The 5,893-nt window shown below is 54.0% G+C and overlaps 1 non-coding gene across 1 annotated transcript in view; it reads right to left on the minus strand.

Moving 5' to 3' along the window:
• The window catches only part of LOC124731233, a 1,909-nt gene extending 957 nt beyond the window's left edge, over positions 1-952 (minus strand). Inside the window, exon 1 of the ribosomal RNA XR_007008214.1 lies at positions 1-952. This exon is cut by the window's left edge and continues 957 nt beyond it. This is a non-coding gene — a ribosomal RNA (small subunit ribosomal RNA).
• Positions 953-5,893: the final 4,941 nt, after the last annotated feature.

Here is a 5,893-nt window from a genome sequence, read left to right on the forward strand (position 1 = left end):
ACCTCGGGTTCCGAAAACCAACAAAATAGAACCGAGGTCCTATTCCATTATTCCATGCACACAGTATTCAGGCGGGCTTGCCTGCTTTAAGCACTCTAATTTGTTCAAAGTAAACGTGCCGGCCCACCGAGACACTCAATAAAGAGCACCCTGGTAGGATTTCAACGGGGTCCGCCTCGGGACGCACGAGCACGCACGGGGCGGTCGCACGCCTTCGGCTCGCCCCACCGGCAGGACGTCCCACGATACATGCCAGTTAAACACCGACGGGCGGTGAACCAACAGCGTGGGACACAAATCCAACTACGAGCTTTTTAACCGCAACAACTTTAATATACGCTATTGGAGCTGGAATTACCGCGGCTGCTGGCACCAGACTTGCCCTCCAATAGATACTCGTTAAAGGATTTAAAGTGTACTCATTCCGATTACGGGGCCTCGGATGAGTCCCGTATCGTTATTTTTCGTCACTACCTCCCCGTGCCGGGAGTGGGTAATTTGCGCGCCTGCTGCCTTCCTTGGATGTGGTAGCCGTTTCTCAGGCTCCCTCTCCGGAATCGAACCCTGATTCCCCGTTACCCGTTACAACCATGGTAGGCGCAGAACCTACCATCGACAGTTGATAAGGCAGACATTTGAAAGATGCGTCGCCGGTACGAGGACCGTGCGATCAGCCCAAAGTTATTCAGAGTCACCAAGGCAAACGGACCGGACGAGCCGACCGATTGGTTTTGATCTAATAAAAGCGTCCCTTCCATCTCTGGTCGGGACTCTGTTTGCATGTATTAGCTCTAGAATTACCACAGTTATCCAAGTAACGTGGGTACGATCTAAGGAACCATAACTGATTTAATGAGCCATTCGCGGTTTCACCTTAATGCGGCTTGTACTGAGACATGCATGGCTTAATCTTTGAGACAAGCATATGACTACTGGCAGGATCAACCAGGGAGCTGCGTCAACTAGAGCTGAGCAGCCGGCCGCCCGGGAGTGTGTCCCGGGGGCCCGCGCGAACACGCAAGCGTCCGCTCAATCATTCTGCAAACAGGAGGAGGCTGAGCTCCCCTGCACAATACACCTCGAAACCCTCTCAGGTCCCGGCGGCGCGCAGCGCCGTCCCAAGTACTTGGTCGGGTTCGAGAGAGGCGCAATCGCCCGGAGTTAGGCGAGTAGACGCTTTCGGTGCGACCACCCGTGCTCCCAACTGAGCTTGCCGCTGCCGACAGAGGCCCGGGAGCGTGCTGTCGTGGCATTGCCGGCGGGAGACAACACGCGCCACCTACGGTGACCGGCAGCTCCAACGCCAGCGCCACAGAAGGACAAAAGCCCCACTTGGGTGCCGAAGCGAACTCTCCCAGCACAGCGCACACGCCAACACATCCGCACAGCTGCGATACAAACCACCAGCGAGAACCGCTGGGGCGACCGAGCAGCAGACGGCGTCGCGGCGCCGAGCGCCGGGCGGCGGCGCATCCTCAACGCACACAGTCCTCAATCGGACCAGCACACTGCAGATGTCCACCGCGCTTCGCACCGGGCCCGCGAGGACCTACTTTGGCCGCACGGCGCCGCGCGCAGGGTGCGCCGGCGCGCAGCTGCGACGCCTGCCGCGTCCGTCGGCCGGCGCGCCTGCCACTGGCCGCCCCCACCAGCCGGCTGTAGCGCGTGCGCCCACGCACCGCGCGGCCAGCACGCCGGGAGGCGCCCCCTCACCGGCCGGGGACGGTCCCACCCAGCCACCGCCGCGTATCGCTTCACACCCAGATGCCGTTCAGTTTCGTCGGCATGGTGGGTATCGCTGGAACAACCGGTTAGTACCTCAACCTATCGTCGCCATCACCGATTCACCCCTAGCGAGAACAACCGCACCACAACGGGTTACCATTTCTTCATTTGCGTAACTTCACCAGAAAACGTAGGCGTCCATCGCCATTTGCAACTTCAACCATTATTGCATGCCTGTGTCAGGTGTCACGCCACACTACGTCTGCCCACATACACGCAACAAAATGTGCACGCCTAGACAATACGTGGAAGGTGGCCCCCGTACGTATGCGATGTCCATTGCTCGAACGACTGTCAACCGGCTTCTGTAGCATGTCGCAGATATGGAACGCGCTGCACCATGCCATCACGGTGTGTGAGGAGAGACGACTAGGTCCGAATACATCAACAGACAGCTCATGCTGATCGCCATCCACGGCGTCCGTTCCTCCCACACGTCTCTATGGCGTACCACACTGCAATCCAGCTCTCATAGGGAGACGACACGTAGCTGCGTGCACAATATTTGCACTGTATGGTCCGCCGTTTTTGGGCGCAGTCGTTGTACGGTCACACATGTGCCACGATGTATCATTCAGTACATAAGGACGAATGTGCAGTACAGATTGTGGTTCACGCGTACGACATCAGCGGACAGTTGACACAGGCCGCACCACAACGTAGCCTGCGTACGTCGCATGCGAAGGGCATTGAACATGCAAACTTGTCACCAACCACCTTGCGAAGGCAGGGGGCAAGGTGGGGACGTGGGGAGAGGTGGGGGGGGGGGGGGGGCGGCATGTACGCCCTGCTGCCATCCACATTACAGTGTACAGCAGGAGCATGTGGAAAGTCAGCAAGACTTGCAAGGTGTTTAACATGAAGCGATACACAGGGGAGCGGGCAGTGCGAGTAGCGAACTATATTGCGAGGGTTGCGGGTGGGCAACACTACACTAATTGAACGAGTCGTATAACAATTACAGAGCAGGTTTAGGCGACAACGTGGGTTACGATAGGCGACAACGTGGGTTACGTTAGGGGACAACGTGGGTTACGTTAGGGGACAACGTGGGTTACGTTAGGGGACAACGTGGGTTACGTTAGGGGACAACGTGGGTTACGTTAGGGGACAACGTGGGTTACGTTAGGGGACAACGTGGGTTACGTTAGGGGACAACGTGGGTTAGGTTAAGGCACAACATGGGTTAGGTTAAGGCACAACATGGGTTAGGTTAAGGCACAACATGGGTTAGGTTAAGGCACAACATGGGTTAGGTTAAGGCACAACATGGGTTAGGTTACGGCACAACATGGGTTAGGTTAAGGCACAACATGGGTTAGGTTAGGGGACAACATGGGTTAGGTTAGGGGACAACATGGGTTAGGTTAAGGCACAACATGGGTTAGGTTAAGGCACAACATGGGTTAGGTTAGGGGACAACATGGGTTAGGTTAGGGCACAACATGGGTTAGGTTAGGGGACAACATGGGTTAGGTTAGGGGACAACATGGGTTAGGTTAGGGGACAACATGGGTTAGGTTAGGGGACAACATGGGTTAGGTTAGGGGACAACATGGGTTAGGTTAGGGGACAACATGGGTTAGGTTAGGGGACAACATGGGTTAGGTTAGGGGACAACATGGGTTAGGTTAAGGCACAACATGGGTTAGGTTAGGGGACAACATGGGTTAGGTTAGGGGACAACATGGGTTAGGTTAGGGGACAACATGGGTTAGGTTAGGGGACAACATGGGTTAGGTTAGGGGACAACATGGGTTAGGTTAAGGCACAACATGGGTTAGGTTAGGGCACAACATGGGTTAGGTTAGGGCACAACATGGGTTAGGTTAGGGCACAACATGGGTTAGGTTAGGGGACAACATGGGTTAGGTTAGGGGACAACATGGGTTAGGTTAGGGGACAACATGGGTTAGGTTAGGGGACAACATGGGTTAGGTTAGGGGACAACATGGGTTAGGTTAGGGGACAACATGGGTTAGGTTAGGGGACAACATGGGTTAGGTTAGGGGACAACATGGGTTAGGTTAGGGGACAACATGGGTTAGGTTAGGGGACAACATGGGTTAGGTTAAGGCACAACATGGGTTAGGTTAAGGCACAACATGGGTTAGGTTAGGGGACAACATGGGTTAGGTTAGGGGACAACATGGGTTAGGTTAGGGGACAACATGGGTTAGGTTAAGGCACAACATGGGTTAGGTTAGGGGACAACATGGGTTAGGTTAAGGCACAACATGGGTTAGGTTAGGGGACAACATGGGTTAGGTTAGGGGACAACATGGGTTAGGTTAAGGCACAACATGGGTTAGGTTAAGGCACAACATGGGTTAGGTTAAGGCACAACATGGGTTAGGTTAGGGGACAACATGGGTTAGGTTAGGGGACAACTTGGGTTAGGTTAGGGGACAACATGGGTTAGGTTAAGGCACAACATGGGTTAGGTTAAGGCACAACATGGGTTAGGTTAGGGGACAACATGGGTTAGGTTAGGGGACAACATGGGTTAGGTTAGGGGACAACATGGGTTAGGTTAAGGCACAACATGGGTTAGGTTAGGGGACAACATGGGTTAGGTTAAGGCACAACATGGGTTAGGTTAGGGGACAACATGGGTTAGGTTAGGGGACAACATGGGTTAGGTTAAGGCACAACATGGGTTAGGTTAAGGCACAACATGGGTTAGGTTAAGGGACAACATGGGTTAGGTTAGGGGACAACTTGGGTTAGGTTAGGGGACAACATGGGTTAGGTTAAGGCACAACATGGGTTAGGTTAAGGCACAACATGGGTTAGGTTAAGGTACAACATGGGTTAGGTTAAGGTACAACATGGGTTAGGTTAGGTTACACGTTGTTGTAAGGAAAGGTGTGGGGGGGGGGGGGGGGGGCGGGGCGGCAGGTTCGTTGATAGTGATTATAGTAAGTGAATGCTTGTGACATGATGAGATTTGTCACGTCAGGATGCACCTTTGGCTTATTAGAGGCGGCGCTCCAATTCTATGCTTGTGTCAGACCTGTGTCTTTGACTCATGTCATTGTTTGTGCGCTGTGACAGGAGGTACTATTGTGATGTTGGGTGCACCGTTGTATAGGACATGTGTGGGTGTTGGTGCCTTATCTGCGCAATGGTGGATGTCGAAAGGGTGGGATATTCTATTTTCCGCATGGACCTCCTGGTCTGGTTGTGATAGTGTGGATTGTGTAATGTGGCGGAGAGGATGCACTGGATGTTGTTCCATGCTGGTGCTTACATATTGTATGTGCGCCTGTTAGAAGCAGAGAGTGGTGCGTGATCAGAGTGTCTGGCTGACGTGTGGTTCCCATTGTGGGCAGACTCTTTCAGCATGTATACGGACAGTTGTATATATTTTCTGTAGTTTGATGGCTCTGCATTGATTACTAATCAGCGCCGTGTGTACGGGTAATCTGGTTCCAGTCCACAATGTTCTATCTGTGTACATTAGTGACAAAGACTCCCCCCATGCAGTGGGGCTCGGTCTGTTATAACTCTTCCGCGTAATATATTTGCCCCACGTTTTTGCGAGTGCGAGTGCGAGTGCAACGCGCATGGGGACCGACATGCTGATGGCTCGGTATCGGACGCCGTACAGTGAGCAACGCGATCGCGTCTCTCGCTCGTAAGTGGTACAGGTCGCGGCTCATGTATAGGGACAGCGGGAATGTCGCATATTGGAAATAACTCTTCATGAAACGCAAGTTATAGGGGTGGATTGCACTTTACGAGTGCGGGAAACGTCCGCCGTTCATCCGCTGGAGGTGCGCGTTTGGCGGTTGGGGTGGTCCACGAACGGGTGCGGGTGGAGTCATTGCCGGTCCACGGCTTCGTGCGGCAGAGCCACTGGAGAATGGGTGCTATGGTCGACAGAGGCTGCAGGCTTTGTGGGTGGCGTCGAAAGGCGGGCACTGTGGCGCCATCGCTGTCTTAGTCGGCTTGGCGTCTCATAGATGGCGGTGGCGTCGTTGCAGGAGGTCATGTTGCGGGAGACCTACAGATGGCGGTATGTTTTGTGGTGCGGACGTAGTGTTGTCAGATGCGCATAGATGGCGGTATTGCATGTGCTTTCGCCCTATTTTCATAGATGGCG

Source organism: Schistocerca piceifrons, unplaced genomic scaffold (genome assembly GCF_021461385.2).
Source record: "Schistocerca piceifrons isolate TAMUIC-IGC-003096 unplaced genomic scaffold, iqSchPice1.1 HiC_scaffold_1275, whole genome shotgun sequence".
Taxonomy (NCBI): domain Eukaryota; kingdom Metazoa; phylum Arthropoda; class Insecta; order Orthoptera; family Acrididae; genus Schistocerca; species Schistocerca piceifrons.